Genomic DNA, 22,469 nt, shown 5'->3' on the forward strand with positions numbered 1-22,469 from the left:
ATCAGGAAAGATTTACTGTTTATTCAGGAGACACCGAGGCCCTGAATAACAGGGGTCCGAGGTTAAACAGCATAAGCAAGGATCTGTGAAAGACACACACCGCACCCCTGCATGTTCATATCTGTGAGCCCAGGGCAGCATGGACTGGGCTTCCCAAACCTCAAAAAATTTGCAAGGAAATAAAAAATAAAGCCCAAAGCATTTTTTTAATCCTTCATGCTCGATAAAGGCTCTGCAGACATAAAATCCCTCATTTAAACGGCTTCAGTTTAAATATAAAATGTCTTTTATAGGAAAAAGATTTTATGACCATTAAATGCTCGCTATATTCCAACAAAGGAGGAAACTGACCTTGATTCCGAGTCCCCTGGCTTTTCCCCACTTTTATTATCCTTACTGTTACTTACTGAACATACTTTCATTATTTCCTCTCCTTTTTAGGGCAACAATCGTTTCCCCTAGAAGGTTAGAAAATGTGCGTTGTTTTCTCAAGACAATCCAACAGACAGTTTCGCAAAGAAGCATTAATAAAAGAATAGAGCTGAGACTCCGGAGACCAAAGAAACTCACTCTTGGAGAATCAGAATGGAAACTGGCTTTTTCAGGTCTTACAGACTCAATTTGAAGGGGAAAGGGGAAATTCAAAGAGCAAATAGTATGGCAAAAGGAAGATGAAAGACAAAGAAATAGCCCTTCCAGAAGTTATAAATAAGAAATAACTAGGGAAAAAACAAGAGACAAAAATCATCTCCCTCCTGGTAGAAACCCATTAATGGGTGCCCAGCAAAACATTAAGTGTGATGTCACCGAAGTAACTCAGTGTACCTGTATCCATCAAGGTCTGGGAAGGTAACAAGTGGCACACTCAGGATGAGCAATCCAACTGTCTTCATTCAGGGGCTAATGTACAATAGCGTGGGCAGTGTTTAGGAAAACACAGCCGACTGTGTAGTTGCCAAGGCCAGTGACCTAGTGTTACCAACCTCTAAGCCCAAGGGGAGGGAGCGGGTATGGAAATCCAGAAAATGCTGCATGAAATCAGTCAGACAAAGACAAACACTGTGATATCACATTTATGTAGAATCTTTAAAATACAATAAATTAGTGAATATAGCAAAAAAGAAGCAGACTCCACAGATATAGAGAACAAACTAGTGGTTACCAGTCGGGTGATCAAAGGGGAGGGGCGATACAGGGGAAGGGAAGTAAGAAGCACAAACTATTAGCTATAAAAGAAATTACAATGGGCTTCCCAGTGGTGCTATCAGTAAAGAACCTGCCTGCCAATGCAGGAGACGTCAAAGACGCAGGTTCGATCCCTGGGTGGGGGAGATCCCCTGGAGGAGACAATGGCAGCCCCCTCCAGTATTCTTGCCTGGAGAATCCCACGCACAGAGGAGCCTGGAGGGCTACCGTCCATAGGGTCGCAAAGAGTCGAACACGACTGAGCACACATACGTAAAGCTACAATAAGTAAAATAAAATAAGCTATAAGGATATATTGTACAACACATACAGCTAATGTTTTATAATAACTATAAATGAAGCATAATCTTTAAAAATTGCAAACAGCTATCTTGTACACCTGTAACTTATATGATACTGTAAGCAACTATATTTTAATCAAAAAAAGGGGGGGACTGCATGGAAAGAGTCATCTGGCAGGAGCTGTGGCCTTTAGTAGAGAACTCAGTGGAGAGAAAACTGGGGAAACCAACTCCCCAGTCTCATTTCTCACCCGTGTACCGCCCAGTGCCCTCTTTGCATCTCATGTCAGCCAAACCCAACTGTCAGCCAAAGAGCAGGGCACCCATCGGGGCAGTGCAGACAGGTCAGTCCACCAGGTCACAGAGCAGAGAGGAGGAGGGTGAAGGGAGGGGCTGGGGACACACAGAGGCCATCAGCGCACCCTGGCCAAGAGTTCAAACCAACAGGAAGAAAGGGAAAACTCAGTCAGACCAAAAACCAAAAACTTACTCATGGCAAGCTTGGTGAATTCACACAAACCTATGATATTTGGCAGACCTAGATTCAAATAATGCCCAGCCTTGTCAAAACCTGTATGTTGCTAAAAATCTTACGCACTGAGCCTCAGTTTCTACTCCCAGAAAACGGGGATAATACCACACAGCTCTGTGATGAATCATATGGCCGCAAAGCCAAATATTTAATGCATGCTAAGTCGCTTCAGTCTTGTCCAACTCTTGGTGGCCCCATGTACTGTGGCCCGCCAGGCTCCTCTGTCCATGGGATTCTCCAGGCAAGAATACTGGAGTGGGTTGCCTGCGCCCTCCTCCAGGGGATCTTCCCGACCCAGGGGTCGAACTCACGTCTTTCTACGTCTACCTGCATTGGCAGATGGGTTCTTTGCCACTAGTGCTACCTGGAAAGCCACAAACTCTCAACAAACACTGGTTCCTCCCCGCTCCCTTCTTCCCTGTCTACAAAGACTGTTTTTTTCCTTTTTCCTTCTTCTTTTAAAAAACTTATTTATTTAAATACATTTATTTATTTATTTAATTGGAAGATAATTACTTTACCAGTGTTTTGATGGCTTTTGCCATCCATCAGTATGAATCAGCCATAGGTGTACATGTGTCCCCTCCACCCTGACCCCCCTCCCACCTCCCTCCTCTCCCCATCCCTCCTGGCTGTCACAGAGCACCGGCTTTGGGGGCCCTGCTTCATACCAAAATGCACACTGTTTATCTGTTTTACATATGGTAATGCATATGTTTCAATGTGATTCTTTTTTTTTTAATTGAAGTATAATTGCTTTATAATGTTGTGTTAGTTTCTGCTGTACAACAAAGTGAATCAGCTGTGTGTGTGTGTGTGTGTGTGTGTGTGTGTATACATATCCCCTCCCTATTGAGCCTTTCCCCTCCCCCCCATCCCCTCCCCCACCCCACCCCCAGGTCATCAAATGAGGTATCACCTCACACCTGTCAGGGTGGCCTTCTCAAAAGATCTACAAACAATAAATGCTGGGAAGGGTGTGGAGCAAAGAGAATCCTCTTGCACTGTCGGTGGGAATGTAAACTGATACAGCCACAACCTCGAACAACATGGAGATTCCTTAAGAAATTAAAACTAGGGTCTTTTTTAGGTACAAAGCCTGTTTCTTTTTTGTCTGCTGAGAGATTCACCATCTCCTTCCTCAGGCCCACCCCCCGCCAGCACAAGGATTGCCCAGCACTCTCGTTTCCACGAGACACAGAAAAGAAACTTTACAGCTCTTCTGCACTAAAATGTAATAACTTTCTCCACACGGCTGCACAAAGGATTTCTCTGGGAACAAGGGACCAAGTTTCACAGTTGCATAAATATAAACTAAAGGAGAAATCCATCTTCGAGTCTGCAGGCACAGTCAACAATCCCATTTTTCAAGAGTCTCAAGGTCATTCTTCACTCTGTGTTCTTTCGGCTGGGCTTTAAAGTTAAGCTAGTTTAATAATTCATGACATCATGCCCATTAAAATATGGGTATTTGCTACCAAAGGAAACAGCTTTTCTTTTTTTCCCCTTTCACGGTGGAAGAGGCCCAGACAAGCCCCCGCATAGGACAGCAGCGACGTTCCGCAGCTCTAACTGATGAAGTTTCGGAGACAGGCTTGCGATTTCGTCTGCTGCTGCACAGAACCCGTCTCATCATGAAAAGCCAGCGCCATATGCCAGAGGAGACAGGTTAAGCCTCTTAAATGTTCCTGACAACAATGAGCTTTCATTTGGAAAAAGTAAACATCTGCCTCATGGGGAAATAATCCACACAACAATGGAGATGGTTATTTGTTTGTTTGATTTATTGTGACCACAAGCGGGGCTGGGGAGTTTCAGATGGCCATGATAAATCCAAAGACAGAGAATTTCCCAAGCCTTTGAAAAAACATTTTGAAACTTTTTTTTAATTGGAACGTGGTTGATTTACGTTGTTGTGTTAGTTTCTGCTGTGCGGCAGTGACTCAGTTATACACATACCCATATCCACTCTTTTTCGGATGCTTTTCCCCTATCAATAACCTCAGATATGCAGATGACACCACCCTTATGGCAGAAAGCAAAGAGGAACTAAAAAGCCTCTTGATGAAAGTGAAAGAGGAAAGTGAAAAAGTTGGCTTAAAGGTCAACATTCAGAAAATGAGGATCATGGCATCCGGTCCCATCACTTCATGGAAATAGATGGGGAAACAGCGTCAGACTTTATTTTTGGGGGCTCCAAAATCAAGAGACACTTAAATTAAAAGACGCTTCCTCCTTGGAAGAAAAGTTATGACCAACCTAGATAGCATATTCAAAAGCAGAGACATTACTTTGCTGACTAAGGTCCAACTAGTCAAGGCTATGGTTTTTCCTGTGGTCATGTATGGATGTGAGAGTTGGACTGTGATGAAGGCTGAGCGCCGAAGAACTGATGCTTTTGAACTGTGGTGTTGGAGAAGACTCTTGAGAGTCCCTTGGACTGCAAGGAGATCCAACCAGTCCATTCTGAAGGAGATTAGCCCTGGGATTTCTTTGGAAGGAATGATGCTAAAGCTGAAACTCCAGTACTTTGGCCACCTCATGCGAAGAGTTGACTCATTGGAAAAGTCTCTGATGCTGGGAGGGATTGGAGGCAGGAGGAGAAGGGGACGACAGAGGATGAGATGGCAGGATGGCATCATGGACTCGATGGACATGAGTGTGAGTGAACTCCGGGAGTTGGTGATGGACAGGGAGGCCTGGCGTGCTGCGATTCATGGGGTCGCAAAGAGTCGGACACGACTGAGCGACTGAACTGAACCAAACTGATAGGCCATTACAGAATGTTAGGTAGGGTTCCCAGTATCCAATAGGTCCCTATTAGTTCTCTATTTTATGCATAGGAGTGTATATATGTCAGCCCCAGTCTCCCAATTCCCCCCTGGTAACCATAAGTTTGTTTCCTACATCTGTGACTCTCTTTCTGTCTTGTAGAAAAGTTCATTTGTACTATTTTTTTAATTCCACATATAAATGGCAACACATGATGTTTGTCTTTCTTTTGTCACTCAGCCAGAAAAAAAGAACAAACTAATGCCATTTGCGGTCACGTGGATGCACCTAGAGATTGTCGTACTGAGTGACGTTAGTCAGACTGTGAAACTTTCTTTTAAAGACATCAAAGGGGAACGTGGCCTGCTACAAATAATTACAGGGAGGAGCTCTTTATTTCAAAGATTAGGAAAGAGAAGACCAGAATTCAGTCCTGGGCTCTGCCACTGCTAGTTATGAATCTTGGGCAAATATATTTAACTTCTTGGGGCCACACGTTCCACATCTCTAAATGAGGGTCAAAATGAAATACATTTCACTAAGTCTAAAAGCTATTATGAGACACCAGTGATTTATGACTTTAGAAGGACTTTGTAAACTGTACAGCAAAGCAAATGTTAAGGTGGTGGTTGGTATTAAACAGACAAAAGGGGCATTTGGCTCTACACGTTTAGAAGTCAAAAGACAGAAGATTTATTGCCTACATGGAGAAAAGGAGTTCCCTCTTATTTATGCATCTTCCCTGGAAATGGCTGCAGCCCCCATCTTACCTTAATGTGACTGCATTTACAGCTGAACTCACCACTTGACTGTCACCTGGGAAAAGCCAGCCCACAGTTATCACTGGTGTACCTGGAAAAAAGGAAAGATGATAATCATTATTATCCATCCCTATGGTTTTCAAAGTCCTTTTAGACATTTTTTTTAATGTGACAGTTTTTAAAACTATAACCATGTATATTTAACCTTATACAAAACTGAGAATATTGAGACTCTGAAAGACTAGATCGCATGTAATTATGAAAGACAGTTAGTTCAGTCACTCAGTCATGTCCGACTCTTTGTGACCCCATGGACTGCAGCATGCCAGGCTTCCCTGTCCATCACCAACTCCTGGAGCTTGCTCAAACTCGTGTCCATTGAGCTTGCTCAGACTCATGTGATGCCATCTCACCTTCTGTCATCCCTTCTCCTCCTGCCGTCAGTCTTTTCCAGTATCAGGGTCTTTTCCAGTGAGTCAGTTCTTCACATCAGGTGGCCAAAGTATTGAAGCTTCGGCTTCAGCATCAGTCCTTCCAATGAATATTCAGGACTGATCTCCTTTACAATTGACTGGTTTGAACTCCTTGAGTCCAAGGGACTCTCAAGAGTCTTCTCCAATGCCACAGTTTAAAAGCATCAGTTCTTTGGCACTCAGCTTTCTTTATGGTCCAACTCTTAAATCCACATGACTACTGGAAAAACCATAACTTTGACTAGATGGACCTTTGTTGATAAAGTAATGTCTCTGCTTTTTAATATGCTATCTAGGTTTGCAATAGCTTTTCTTCCAAGGAGCAAGTGCCTTTTAATTTCATGGCTACAGTCACCATCTGCAGTGATTTTGGAGCCCAAGAAAATAAAGTCTGTCACTGTTTCCCTTGTTTCCCCATCTATCTGCCATGAAATGATGGGACCGGATGTCAGATTTTTTTGTTTTTTGAATGCTGAGTTTTAAACTAGCTTTTTCATTCTCCTGTTTCACTTTTATCAAGAGGCTCTTTGGTTCTTTTTTGTTTTCTGCCACAAAGGTGGTGTCATCTGCATGTCTGTGGTTATTGATATTTCTCCTGGTAATCTTGATTCCAGCTTGTGTTTCATCCAGTTTCATATTTTGCATGATGTGCTCTGCATGTAAGTTAAATAAGCAAGGTGACAATATACAGCCTTGACATACTCCTTTCCCTATTTGGAACCAGTCTGTTGTTCCATGTCTGGTTCTAACTGTTACATCTTGACCTGCACACTGATTTCTCAGGAGGGAAGTAAGGTGGTCTAGTATTCCCATTTTTTGAAGAACTTTCCACAGTTTGTTGTTATCCACACAGTCAAAGGATTTAGCATAGTCAATGAAGCAGAAATAGATGCTTTTCTGGAATTCTCTTGTATCCTCTATGATCCAACGGATATTGGCAATTTGATCTCTGGTTCCTCTGGCTTTTCTAAATCATCTTGAACATCTGGAAGTTCTCAGTTCACATACTATTGAAGCCTGGCTTGGAGAATTTTGAGCATTACTTTGTTAGCGTGTGAAATGAGCACAATTGTACAATAGTTTGAGTATTCTTTCGCATTGCCTTTCCTTGGGATTGGAATGAAAACTGACCTTTTCCAGTCCTGTGGCCACTGCTGAGTTTTCCAAATTTGCTGGCATATTGAGTGCAGCACTTTCACAGCATCATCTTTTAGGACTTGAAATAGTTCAGCTGGAATTCGATCACCTCCACTAGCTTTGTTCATAGTGATGCTTCCTAAGACCTGCTCGACTTTGCACTCTATGATGTCTGGCTCTAGGTAAGTGATCATACCATCGTGATTATCCGGGTTGTGAAGATCTTTTTTGTAGAGTTCTTCTGTGTATTCTTGACACCTCTTCTTAATATCTTCTGCTTCTGTTAGATCGATAGTTTCTGTCCTTTATTGTGCCCATCTTTGCATGAAATGTTCCCTTGGTATCTCTAATTTTCTGGAGGAGATCTCTAGTCTTGCCCATTCTATTGTTTTCCTCTATTTGTTTGCACTGATCAGTGAGGAAGTCTTTCTTATCTCTCCTTGCTATTTGTTGGAACTCTGCATTCAAATGGGTCTATCTTTCCTTTTCTCCTTTGCCTTTCACTTCTTTTCTTTTCACAGCTATTTGTAAGGCCTCCTCAGACAACCATTTTGCTGTTTTGCATTTCTTCTTCTTGGGGATGGTTTGAACACCACCTCCTGTACAGTGTTATGAACTTCCATCCATAGTTCCACAGACACTCTACTATCAGATCTAATCCCTTAAATCTATTTGTCACTTTAACTGTATAATAGTAAGGGATTTGATGTAGGTCCTACCTGAATGGTCTAGATGTTTTCCCTACTTTCTTCAATTTAAGTCTGAATTTGGCAATAAGGAGTTCATGGTCTGAGCCACAGTCAGCTCTTGGTCTTGTTTTTGCTAATCATATGGAGCGTCACCATCTTTGGCTTCAAAGAATATAATCAATCTGAATTTGGTATTAACCATCTGGTGATGTCCATGTGTAGAGTCTCCGCTTATGTTGTTGGAAGAAGATGTTTGCTATGACCAGTGCATTCTCTTGGCAAAACTCTGTTAGCCTTTGCCCTGCTTCATTTTGTATTCCAAGGTCAAACTTGCCTGCAACTCAAGGTATCTCTTGACTCCCTGCTTTTGCATTCCAGTCCCCTATGATGACAAGGACATCTTTTTTTCATGTTAGTTCTAGAAGGTCTTGTAGGTCTTCATAGAGCTGTTCAACTTCAGCTTCTTCAGCATTAGTCGTTAAGGTATAGTCTTGGATTACCATGATACTGAATGGTTTACCTTGGCAATAAACAGAGATCATTCTGTTGTTTTTGAGATTGCACCCAAGAACTGAGTTTCAGACTCTTTTGTTGACTATGAGGGCTACTCCATTTCTTCTAAGGGATTCTTGCCCACAGTAGTAGATAAATGGTCATCTGAATTAAATTCGCCCATTCCATTCCCAGGAGAAGGCAATGGCACTCCACTCCAGTACTCTTGCCTGGAAAATTCCATGGATGGAGGAGCCTGGTAGGCTGCAGTCCATGGGGTCGCAAAGAGTCAGACATGACTGAGCAACTTCACTTTCACTTTTCACTTTCATGCACTGGAGAAGGAAATGGCAACCCACTCCAGTGTTCTTGCCTGGAGAATCCTAGGGATGGCTAAGCCTGGTAGGCTGCCATCTATGGGGTCACACAGAGTCGGACACGACTGAAGCAACTTAGCAGCAGCAGCAGCAGCACCATTCCATTCCCATTTTGGTCCACTGATTCCTAAATGTCAATGTTCACTCTAAACATCTCCTTTCTGACCACTTCCAGTTTACCTTGATCCATGGACCTAGTATTCCAGATTCCTATACAATATTGTTCTTTACAGCATTGGACTTTACTTCCATCATCAGCCACATCCACAACTGGGTGTTGTTTTCACTTTGGCTCAACCTCTTCATTCTTCCTGGAGTTATCTCCCCACTGATCTCCAGTAGCATATTGGGCACCTACTGACCTGAGGAGTTCATCTTTCAGTGTCCTATCTTTTTGCCTTTTCATGCTGTTCATGGGGTTTTCAAGGCAAGAATACTGAAGCGGTTTGCCGTTCCCTCTCCAGTGGACCACATTCTGTCAGAACTCTCCACCATGACCCATCTGTCTTGGGTGGCCCTACACGGTATGGCTCATAGTTTCATTGAGTTAGACAAGGCTGTGATAAAACCCAAACCCAAGGAGAAAGAAAATAGTAATGGGTCTCCAAGAGGGGGTGACAGAGGATGCTTAGATGGCATTACCAACTCAGTGGACATGACTGTGAGCAAACTCCAGGCAACAGTGAAGGACAGGCAAGTCTGGCATGCTGCAGTTCATGGGGCTGCCAAGAGTCAGATACTACTTAGAGACGGAACAACAACAATTTCTTCCTTTTGCTCCCTGTACAAACATCTAACATGGCCCTTGTAACTTTATTACTCTGTGTGACTCTCTTCCCCTGCCAGCTGTAGATCCTTAAGGAAGCACCACCTTTGAACTGCCAGTCAATCCTTAACACAATACTTGGCACATGTTAGTCATTTGGTCGTGTCCAGTTGTTTGTGACTTCGTGGACTGTAGCCAGTCCATGTCCAGAGTCTCTGTCCATGGAATTCTCCGGACAAGAATACTGGAGTGGGTTGTCATTCTTCCTCCAGGGGATCTTTCAGACCCAGGGATCAAACCCACGTCTCCTTCATTGAACGAAGATTCTTTATCATTTGAGCTACCAGGGAAATCCCTAACACATAATACCTGGCACATAGTGGGCACATAAAAGGATGTGTTGAATAAATGAGAAAAGAAAGTGAAAAATAGGAAAGTGAGTGTCTATTTATTCTTCTTCTTCTTCTTCTTCTTTTTTTTTTCTTTTTCTAACTTGTAGAAAATTCTCTCCACTTCTCCTGCAAGTCCTTAGGCAGTGAGAACAGGCTCCTCTCTTGGGTTCAATTACAGAGTCCACCGTTAGTTAGAAGGAAGCAGCTGAGTGCAAGATTCAGGGAGGCTCCAGGCATGTAGAGCTGGCCAGGGAGGTGGTGTGGAAAAGGGAGTGCAGCAAAATGCCTCTGGAAATCGTTCCAGAAATCACTGAGGGACGTGTATGCCAGGACCCAGCCAAACCTGTCTATTGCAGTCTGGGCTCTGACCACACAGGGCTGTATCAGTGAATGTGAGTGGTCAGTGCTGGATCCGGGGGCAGACACGTGTGCAGCGTCAATGCCTCGGTGTGGATGTCACAGCCTCAGTCCAGGATGGGCCACATGCATCACATCTTCAGGCAGATGGTCAAATACATCCCAATTCTTGATGATATTTCTAACAAAGCAGAACGAGCTAACTTGAGCAAACCCCTTTAAGAAACATTTTTGCGTACAGACCTGTTTTAGACATTAATAACTGCCCTTGTCTTATCCTTCTTCCCCCCACCTCAAAACTGGGCACTCTTTCCAACCTCACCAAGACCACTCCCAGCTACATAACTCTGATCTTTTTATTCTGCTTTGTCTTAATTTTTTAATTTGAAAGTGTCAAATGTGTATATATATAAGTAGAAAAACTCATAGAATACATCTTCATGTCCTCATGAAGTAGTTTCAATAATTATCATCTCGTGGTCAGTCTCGTCTCACCTACACCCCGCTCTCTACCACCCTCATCCCTAGATTTAATTATTCTGACTCAAACCCAAGACATTCTATCATTTCATCCATAAATATTTCAGTATCTGTCTCCAGAGATAAGGGCTCTTTTTTTAAAGCATTGCTGGCACCATGCTAACCTCCTTCATTCTTCACGTACAATTTATCAATAACTTGCCATAGCTCTTTTTCCATCATGGTATTTCCCTTTGGTTTGTGTGATGTCCGTGCTGAGCTGCTATGCTCAGCTGCTCGGTCATGACCCCTGGACTGTAGCCTACCAGGTTCCTCTGTCCATGGGATTTCCCAGATAAGAATTCTGGACTGGGTTGCAATTTCCTTCTCCAGGGGATCTTCCTGACCCAAGGATCAAACCCATGTCCCTGGGATCTCCTGCACTAGCAGGCAGATTCTTTGTTTGTATTTCTGCAAATATCAGTTGATCTTTGTTCTCCATTTAGAAGACTGAAAATGCCTCCTGCTCAGTGTCTTTTGTTTTCAACTTCTTATTTTATTTTGGATGATTAACAATGTTGAGTTAGTTTCAGGTGTACAGCAGAGTGATTCAGTTATACATATGCATGTGTCTATTCTTTCTGGTTCCAAATAGGAAAAGGAGTATGTCAAGGCTGTATATTGTCACCCTGCTGATTTAACTTCTATGCAGAGTTCATCATGAGAAACGCTGGGCTGGAAGAAACACAAGCTGGAATCAAGATTGCCGGGAGAAATATCAGTCACCTCAGATATGCAGATGACACCACCCTTATGGCAGAAAGTGAAGAGAAACTAAAAAGCCTCTTGATGAAAGTGAAAGAGGAGAGTGAAAAAGTTGGTTCAAAGCTCAACATTCAGAAAACGAAGATCATGGCATCCAGTCCCATCATTCCATGGGAAAATAGATGGGGAAACAGAGGAAATAATGTCAGACTTTATTTTGGGGGCCTCCAAAATCACTGCAGATGGTAACTGCAGCCATGAAATTAAAAGACGCTTACTCCTTGGAAGAAAAGTTATGATCAACACAGATAGCATATTCAAAAGCAGAGACATTACTTTGCCGACTAAGGTCCATCCAGTCAAGGCTATGGTTTTTCCTGTGGTCATGTATGGATGTGAGAGTTGGACTGTGATGAAGGCTGAGCGCTGAAGAATGGATGCTTTTGAACTGTGGTGTTGGAGAAGACTCTTGAGAGTCCCTTGGACTGCAAGGAGATCCAGCCAGTCCATTCTGAAGGAGATCAACCCTGGGATTTCTTTGGAAGGAATGATGCTAAAGCTGAAACTCCAGTACTTTGGCCACCTCATGCAAAGAGTTGACTCATTGGAAAAGACTCTGATGCTGGGAGGGATTGGGGGCAGGAGGAGAAGGGGACGACCAAGGATGAGATGGCTGGATGGCATCACTGACTCGATGGACGTGAGTCTGAGTGAACTCCGGGAGATGGTGATGGACAGGGAGGCCTGGCGTGCTGCGATTCATGGGGTCGCAAAGAGCTGGACACGACTGAGCCACTGAACTGAACTGATTCTTTCTCAAGTTCTTCTCCCTCTTAGGTTGTTCCATAACATTGAGCAGAGTTTCCTGCCCTGCTCAGTGTCTTGACTCTAAGGTCTCACAAGCCACCTCGTGCTAGGTGGCCATTATCTTTGTCCATCCACATCCTCTTGTTATCCTTTGTTCAAGAATCCATGGTAGGGGGACGTCCCTGATGACTCAGTGGTTAAGACTCTATGCTCCCAATACAGGAGGGGTGGGTTCAGTCTCATGGCAGGGAACTAAGATCCCACATGCCACACAGTGTGGGAAAAAATAAGAACATATTTAAGAATCCACGGACAGGACTTCTGTTTCCCATAACTAATCTAGACTAGTCCTCCTGCCAAAGCACTTTAAAACCAGAAAAAACATTTGCTGCAACTTGTTTTCACAAATCACATGTGTGTGTTAGTTGCTCCAGTCATGTCTGACTCTTTGTGACCCTGTGGACTGAAGTCCACCAGGCTCCTCTGTCCATGGGATCTCCAGGCAAGAGTACTGGAGTGGGTTGCCATGCCCTCCTCCAAGGGATCTTCCCAACCCAGGGACTGAACCTGCGTCTTTTACATCTTATCTGCATAGGCAGGCAGGTTCTTTACCACTAGTACCACCTGGGAACACATAGAAAATCACAACGCTGATTTCTTGAAAGAAGGGAAATTCACAAATTTGCCCCAGCTCTATATCAGGGAACAGTTTCCTAAATGGGTGGCAGTAAGCAGACCAAGCAGAGTACAGAAGTCCCCGTGAGCTGAGTAGACAGAGGCCAGAATCTGGAGCAATGGGATGAACTCTATGAGGCGAGGCACAAACTTGAAGAAGCCGTACAGGGGGGACCTCAGAAGTCCATGCAGAAATTCTCACACGCGCTTAGCCAAGAACTGAACAGCACATGTGCAGGAAGGGCTTACCTAAGGGGAGCCAGAACTGAGCTATTCTGGGGTTGTGAGCAGAATAGAAATACTCTTAGAGGATAAGGAGAGGTCATGTCTGTTGTCAACAAGTGTGGACAGACCTTAATAACACCACTCACAGCCCAGGCACCCAGCTGAGATGCTGGAAATACTACTTCTCAGGAATAAGAATCATGCCCCAGAGTAAAGGTTAAAGAAACCTGTCCTAATAAAGTCTAAAACCAGAAGAAGCAATAAATCTGTGAGTCCAACAAGTTATAGTTTTTTGCTTTGAAAAATGTTGGGATTTTCACAGATGTATTTTCACCTACGAAATCAGAAAACCAAGGCTTGAAAAGTGAAGTATTAGTCCTTCCGTCATGTCCAACTCTTTTGCGATCCCATGGACTATGGCCTGCCAGGCTCCTCTGTCCATGGAATTCTCTAGGCAAGAGTACGGGAGTGGGTAGCCATTTCCTTCTCGAGGGAATCTTCCTGACCCAGGGATCAAACTCAGCTCTCCTGCATTGCAGGCAGATTCTTTACCATATAAGGCACCAGGAAAGCCCCCAAACCAAATTTTACACAAGTTCAAAGCCAAGTCATTCAAGTTCAAGGGTGATCTGCTAGTAATCCTGCTACCTACTAAAACAAAAATCAATAGAGGAACATCACAAAACCCAGTCTCGACACTGATTAACCCACAACACCCAGTATTCAAATAAAAATAACTATACATACACAAAGTGAAATTTACTACATAGTCAAGAAAAAATTTCAGGTAGTAGATGCCAAACTGGAAGTGTTCCACATAAGTAATTTATGAGACAGAGAAGCTGTTAGAAATATAGTCAAAGAATTAAAGGAGGACGCATCCAAATCATAAAGGAAAACATGGCTTTAATAAATGAAAAGATAAATAATCTCAGCAGAGAAAACGGAAACCAGTAACAAACGGAAACTCAAGAACTTAAAAGTATTAATAACAGAAACAAAAAACTCACTGCAAGCACTTTAGCAATTTGAAAGTGGCAGAAAAAAATCCAGGGAACTTGAAGATAAATCAATAGAAATTATCCAATCTGAAGAAAAAAAGAGACAATTAAAATGAACTGGGCCTCAAAGATCCAAGGATAATAGTAAAGAGTAACATGTGTAATTGGAGTCCCATAAAGAGAAGAAGGGCTTCCCAGGTGGCACCAGTAATAAGGAACCCACCTGCCAGTGCCAGAGATGCAAAAGACGCAGGTTCGATCTCTGGGTCAGGAAGATCCCCTGGAGTAGGAAACGGCAACCCACTCCAGTCTTTTTGCCTGGAAAATCCCATGGACCAAGGAGACTGGTGGGCTACAGTTCATGGGGTTGCAAAGAGTCGGACACGACTGAGCAACTAAACACGAAGGTGATGGTGGAACTGGAAGGTCGTCTGAGGAACTGTCAGAGTGCGGCTGAACTGGGAGAGAGAGAGCTGGGTTGTCAGGTGTCGGAGAAGCAGATTAAAGCAATGAGCCCGAAAATGAGAGAGTTAAGCCTTTAATCACTTACTATGATGGTATAAGCAGGAAGTGAAATCTGGAGCAAGGAGAAACTCTCCTTTATTTTTCTCCATGAAATGGTATAGCAGTCAGGGGTCAGGTGGGTCAGAGCAGACACGGAGATCGTCTCACTGTGGAGAGAGGCTCCAACACAAGCCTGCAATTTTCTGGGCCTTGGGGTCACGTGGGAGGGAGACGGGGAAAAGCGAGGACTAGAAAAATACTGGGCAGCGGGTCAGAATGGGAAAAATGTCTCCAAGGTGTTTTTTTGTTTTTTTTTAAATCTTGGCTTCACGTGGAGAGTTCAGCAGGCGCAAGGCCTCAGATAAACAGATCCAAGAGTGAGGGTAGGGCGGGGGCACAAATATTGAAAGAGCATGACTGGCCAGGGAGCGTGGGTCCTGGGGTGCAACGCCCTCTAGGTTCCAGAATGCACTGCCCGCGCACCACGCACGTCTGGGCAGAGAAGGCAGCCTCTGCAGAAAAGCATTTATGATGGTCCAGGGTCAGCTCTGAAAAATCACACCCAGGTTTTTAACCATAAGTTGGACTCCTCAGAAATAATAGCTGAAATTTTTCCACGTTTGCTTAAAAGTGTCAGCTTGAGGATCCAGGAAACTCAACCAGCCACAGCAAGATTAAAGACCGAGAATACCACGCCTAGACACAGGCGTACTTTGTTTTATTTCAGTTCGTTTTACTGAGCTTTGCACGTATTGCGTTTGGTCACAAATTGGACGTATGTGGCAGCCCTGTGTCTAGCCCATCAGTCAGCACCACCTTTCCAACAGCATTGGCTCATTTCATGTCTCTGTGCCACAACTTGGTAATTCTTGAAATAGTTCAAACTCTGCATTATTAGCTTTGTTGTGGTGATCTGTCATCAGCAATCTTTGCTGTCACCGTCGTAACTGTTTGGGTGTGCGACAAACAACACCCATACCAGTTGGTGACCTTAAGTGTGTGTGTTCTGACTGCTTCATCGTTCTTCCCCCATCTCTCTCCTTCTCCTTCGGCCTCCCTAGTCCCTGGACCACAGCAATATTGAAATTAGGTCAATTAGTAACTCTACAATGGCCTCTTCCTTTTAGAAGAGTCACACTTCTCTCACTTTAAATCAAAAGCTAAAAATGATTAAGCTTAGTGAGGAAGCCATGTCAAAAGCCAGGAGAGAGGAAAATTAGGCCTCTTCTGCTAAAGAGCCAACTTGTGAAAACAAAGGAAAACATTGTTTGAAGGAAATGAAAAGTGCCACCCCAGTGAACACACAAGGGATATGAAAGCAAAACAGACTTATCGCTGATATGGTGAAAGTTCGAATGGTCTAGAGAAAAAATCCAATCAGCCACAACACTCCCTTAAGCCCAGTCCTAAACCAGAGCAAGGCCCTAACTCTCTTCAATTTTAGGACTGCTGCAGGAGGCAAGGAAGCCACAGAAAAGTTTGAGATTTGCAGGGGTTGGTTCCTGAGGTCAAAGAGAAGAAGCCATGTCCTTAACTAAGGTAAAGCAGCAAGTGCTAACGCAGAAGCAGCAGCGAGTTATCCAGAGGGACTAGTAAAATAACGAAGGTGATTGTACTAAACAATAGAGTTTCTATGGAGACGAAGCAGCCTTCTCATAGAAGAAGATGCCATGTACCCAGGGCTTTTATAGTTAGAAAGGAAAAGCCGATGCCCATCTTCAAAGGATAAGCTAACTCACTGGAGGCCAACGCAGCAGTTGAGATTAAGTTGAAACCAGTACTCATTTACCATATTGAAAATCCTAGGGTCTTTTTTAAGAATTATGCTAAATCTACTCTGCCAGTGCTCTTCAAGTGGAACAACAAAGCCTGGAGGATGGTGCATTGATTGACAACGTGATAGACATTTTAAGCCCATTGCCACTCAGAGAAAAAGATTCCTCTGAAAATAATGAATATTACTGCTGACTGACAATGCATCTGGTCATTGAAGAACTTTGATAGAAAAGTACAATGAAATTAATGTTTTCAGTCCCGCTAACGCAATATCCATTCTGCAGCCAAGGAGTCATTTGGACTTTCAAGTCTTACTATTTAAGAAATACATTTTATAAAACTATTGTTCAGTCGCCAAGTTATGTCTGACCGTTCATGACCCCATGGACTGCAGCACGCCAGGCGCCTCTGTCCACGGGATTCTCCGGACAAGAATACTGGAGTGGGTTGCCATTTCGTTCTCCAGGGGATCTTCCTGACCCAGGGATCAAACCTGGGTCTCCTGCATTGCAGGTGGATTCTTACTGTCTCAGCCACCAGGAAAACCCTTATAGGACTATAGCTGCCAGAGATGGTGGTTCTTCTGACGAATCTGGAAAAAGTAAATTGAAAATCTTCTGGAAAGGATTCACCACCCTAAATGCCACTGAGAACATTTGTGATTCATGGGAAGAGATCAAAATAGCAACATTTACAGGAGTTTGGAAGAAGGTGATCCTAACTCCCATGGATGACTTTGAGGGGTTTGAGATTTCAGTGGAGGAATAACTACAGATGTGGTGAAAGGAATAGGAGGTCTAGAATCAAAGTGAATCCTGAAGATGTCAGTGATCTTGCTGCAATCTCATGATAAAACTTCAGTGGCTGAGGAGTGGGTTATTATGGATGAACAAAGAAAGCGGTTTCTTAAGATGGAAACTATTCCTGGTGACAATGCTGCGAAGATTATTGAAACGACAGCACAGGATTTATCTTAGTTCATAAAAATAGCTGATGAAGTAGCAGCAAGTTCTGAGAGGACTGACTCCAATTTTGAGAGAATTTCTACTATGGGTAAAATGGTATCAAAAGGCATTGCATGCTACAGAGAAACCATTTATGAAAGGAAGAGTCAACTGATGCAGCCAACTTCACTATTGTCTTAGTTTTTTAAATTGCCACAGCCACCCCAGCCTCCAGCAACCACCACCCTGGTTACTCAGCAGCCAGCTGAGGCAAGACCTTCCATCAGCAAAAAGATCATGACTCACTGAAGGTTCAGGTGATGGTTAGCAATTTTTAGCAACAAAGTATTTTTAATTTAGGCATGTACATTGCACACTTAATAGACTATAATACACCATAAACATAGCTATTGTATGCACTGGGAAACCAAAAAACTCAAGTGACTGTCTTTATTGTGATATTCAGTTTACTGCAATGTACTGACTGCAGAGCTCAAGAGAAGAGTAAGGAGAGATAAGAAGGCCTTCTTAAATGAACAGTGCAAAGAAATAGAAGAAAACAATAGAGGGGGAAAGACTAGAAATCTCTTCAAGAAAATTGGAGATATCCCGGGAATATCTAATGCAAGGATGGACACAATAAAGGACAGAAATGGAAAGGACCTAACAGAGGCAGAAGAGATTAAGAAGAGGTGGCAAGAATGCACAGAAGAACTGTACTAGAAAGGTATTAATGACCCCGATGAGCACCATGGTGTCGTCATTCAGCTAGAGCTGGACATCCTAGAATGTGAAGTCAGCAGGCCTTAGAAAGCATTACTGCAAACAAAGCTAGTACAGGTGATGGAATTCCAGCTGCGCTACTTAAAATCCTAAAAGACAGTGTTGTTAAAAGGCTGCACTCGGTATGTTTTCCCTGCCAGCTCAGTCAGTAAAGAATCTGTCAGCAATGTGAGAGACCTGGGTTCAGTTCTTGGGTCGGGAAGATCCTCTGGAGAAGGGAATACTTGTATACTCCAGTATAACTTGCCTGGATAATTCCATGGACAGAGGAGCCTGGCAGGCTACAGTCCATGGAATCACAAAGAGTCAGACACGACTGAGCAACTAACACACACACACACACACTCAGTATGTCAGAAAATTTGGAAAACTCAGCAGTGCTCACAGGACTGGAAAAGATCAGCTTTTATTATAATTCTGAAGAATGGCAATACCAAAGAATGTTCAAACTATTGTAATTTCGCATGCTAGCAAGGTAATGCTCAAAATCCTTCAAGCTAGGCTTCAGCAGTATGTGAATCAAGAACTTCCAGATGGACAAGCTGGGTTTCTAAGAGGCAGAAGAACCAGAGGTCAAATTGCCAAAATTCACTGGATCATGGAGAAAGCAGGGGAATTCTGAAAAACATCTACTTCTGCTTCATTAACCATTCTAAAGGCTTTGATGGTGTGGATCACAACAAACTGTGGAAGATTCTTAAAGACATAAGGGGTCCCAGACCACATTACCTGTCTCCTGAGAAACCTGTGTATGAGTCAGTAACCAATGGTTAGAACCTTACATGGAACAGTTGACCAGCTCCAAATTGTGAAAGGAGTACAAGGCTGTATACTGTTGCCCTGCTTATTTAACTTCAACACAGAGCACATCATATGACATGCCGGGCTGGATGCATCACAAGCTGGAATCAAGATTGCCAAGTGAAATAACAACAACCTCAGATATGCAGATGACACCACCCTTATGGCAGCAAGTGAAGAGGAACTGAGAGCCTCGTGATAACAGTGAAAGAAGAGAGTGAAAAAGCTGGCTTGAAACTCAACATTAAAAAACTTAATCATAGAAAACTTAAACATAGAAAGAGAAAAAGTGGAAGTAGTGACAGATTTTATTTTCCTGGGCTCCAAAATCACTGCAGGCTGTGACTACAGCCATGAAATTAAAAGACATTTGGAAGAAAAGCTATGACAAACCTAGACAGCATATTAAAAAACAAAGATATCACTTTGCTGACAAAGGTCCACATAGTCAAAGCAATGGTTTTTCCAGTAGTCATTTACTGATGTGAGAGTTGGTCCTTAAAGAAGGCTGAACACTGAAGAATTAATGCTTTCAAATTGTGGTGCTGGAGAAGACTCTTGAGAGTCCCTTGGACTGCAAGGAGATCAAACCAGTCCATCCTAAAGGAAATCAGTCCTGAATACTCTTAGGAAGGACTGATGATGAAGCTGAAGCTTCAATACTTTGGCCACCTGATGTGAAGAGCCAACTTACTAGAAAAGACCCTGATGCTGGGAAAGAATGAAGGCAGGAGGAGAAGGTGACGACAGAGGATGAGATGGTTGGATGGCATCACTGACTCAATGGACATGAGTTTGAGCAAGCTCCAGGAGATGGTGAAGGACAGGGAAGCCTGGCATGCTGCAATCCATGGGGTTGCAAAGAGCCAGACACGACTGAGTGGCTGAACAACAATGTATAATACATAAGTATAAATATTTCTTTTATGTTTTGTTAAAATGTGTTATTATAATGCACACGGTATGATATGTTACCTTCTAATCTACTGTATGGTGCTTCCTTGATAACTCAGTGGTAAAGAATCCACCTGCCAATTGCCAATGCAAGAGACGAAGGTTTGATCCCTGGGTCAGGAAAATCCCAGGAAGAAGGAAATTGCAACCTACTCCAGTATTCTTGCCTGAGAAATCCCATGGACAGAGGAGTCTGGCAGGCTACAGTCCATGGGGGTGCAGAGTCGAACATGACTTAGCAACTAACGAACAGTAACAATTTGCTGTATATTATTGATCAACTATCGTAAATCACAGAATTTCTACCATGGGCTTGGGGAAAAACAGGCTTGTGACAGACAGTGAGAATTCCCAGCAGTCAACGCAGCAGAAAAGGACACAGAGGCTCTTCACCAGTTCTTAGACGCTAAGCCCTGGAACTGGTTAGTGTAACCTGGGAGGAATAACGGGATCATGATGACTAAACATTAACTCAAAACTTGAAGCAAAAACAAAGAACTTGCTGGTCAAACACACAGAAGCAGAGAGTAGAAAGGCGGTTTCCAGGGTCTGGGGGAGGAAGTAAAGAGAGATGTTGGCCTAAGGGTACCGATTTCAGTTGTCCAGTATGAATAAGTTCTGGAAATCTGCTGTACAGCACAAGGCCTGTGACCAACAACACTTAAAAATTCGCTGAAGGGATAAATCTTATGATACTACAAAAGGGAAACAGCAAAAATCCTACAACAACAAATAGATGAGGGGAAACTACAGGAGGTGACAGAAATTTACGGTCCAGATCCTGGTGATGGTCTCACAGGAGCGTGGTGGTGGTGTAGGCGCTCAGTCGTGTCCGACTCTTGTGACCCCATGGACTCTAGCCAGCCAGGCTCCTCTGTCCAAGGGATTCTCCAGGCAAGAATACTGGAGTGGGTTGCCATTTCCTTCCCCAGGGGATCTTCCCAATCCAGGCCTCAAACCCTGGTCTCCTGTACTGCAGGAGGATTCTTTACCAATTGAAGTACTAGAGAAGCCTCACAGGTGTATGCTTCCCCACAGACACATGAAGTTGTACACATTACACATGTACAGCTTTTGTATGTCAATCATTCCCCAAAAATAGGGCTGTGACTGTGCTGGCGAGAAGTTGCTGTGGAGCACAGGGAGCCCGCTCTGGCAGTCTGTGATGACCTAGAGGGATGGGGCGGGGGAGGGAAGGGAGGCTACCGAGGGAGGGGATGTATGTAGAACTACAGCTGATTTGCGTCGCTGTATGGCAGAAACAACACAATATTGTAAACATCTTTTTAATGTATTTAAATTTAAAAATAGGAGAAAAGAAGTAATAGTAGGCAAGGAGAACTGAAGGAATAAGTGAAGGAAAGAAATAAAATACGATGTACAATGGCCAGTACCCATCGGTCAAGCGTATCCCGATGTACAATGGCCAGTACCCATCAGTCAAGCGTATCCCTTTTGTCTACCTGCTTCCTTCCCACCATCAACTTCACTAGTCTTCCCACACCCTTCTTCACTCTGTTCTCCACCTACTCACCAGTCTCTTTCTTGTCCATTTCGTGGTTTCCCCAGATCTCTGCTCTGAGCTCTCTATAAACCTTAACTCCATCCTCCCCTGGGGCCAGCCATTATTTCTCAGAGCCTTTCAGATCCAAGTTCATAATGTGACCCCTTCCCAAGAGACCATCCCATTCCACAAATATAAATCTGCCACCATGAAAGAAAGATTTAGGTTTTAATCTTTCCCTTTCACTCTCTGTTCCTGATGACTTTGTAATTGGAGGCTGGCGAATTCTCTTAACAGTGTGTCTGTGCCTTGATGTGTCTGTTGTTTTGATGACGGAGAGAACTCCAAACATTTTATGAATAGCCCACTTCATTTGGCCGGCTTTTGAATTCCCTAGATGTCAGGAAGCCAGTTAAAATAATTTCTGATGGCCTGAGCCTGTTATCACTTCAGGCCTCGAGCCCAGACCTTTGCAAATCAGTCAGCAGAGCAGGCAGCTTGCCGTTTCCACTTTCTAAGGTTTCTTCGGCTGATACAGTCTGACCGAATTTTCTTTTGCTAGAGAGGCGTGAGATCAGTGTTGAGACATCTGACAACGGCTTTTCTTCATCGTCCCCAGGTGTCTGGGGAATTGATGGGTGAACTCCGCCTGCACGTCTTCCCACTTCCTGGCTTTCTCTTGCTGCGTCTGCCTGCAGTCATTTCCAGGGCCAGAAAAGGGAGGGATGCGGAGGAGGGCGGGCATCATGTCCTTTCTAATCTCTACCTATTTTTATTTCTCTCCTGTGAAGTGTGCATCCACCCACTTCTAACTCATTTTTAGCTTTTGGTCAATAATTTCCTCAAATATTTACGGAGCATCTTCCAGGCACAGGCATTGGGCAGCAGCAAATCAGAGCATGCATCACACGAGGAGGAAGGGTGTTAAACAATGAGCGATTCCATTAACAACCGTGATTACAGTGGTGAGAAGGGTTAGATGGGAAAGATTCGATGAGTTCAGGTGAGCCCTGTCGGGAATTTCAGGGAGGGCTGC

Source organism: Budorcas taxicolor, chromosome 12, assembly GCF_023091745.1.
Source record: "Budorcas taxicolor isolate Tak-1 chromosome 12, Takin1.1, whole genome shotgun sequence".
In the NCBI taxonomy this organism is placed as follows: Eukaryota; Metazoa; Chordata; class Mammalia; order Artiodactyla; family Bovidae; genus Budorcas; species Budorcas taxicolor.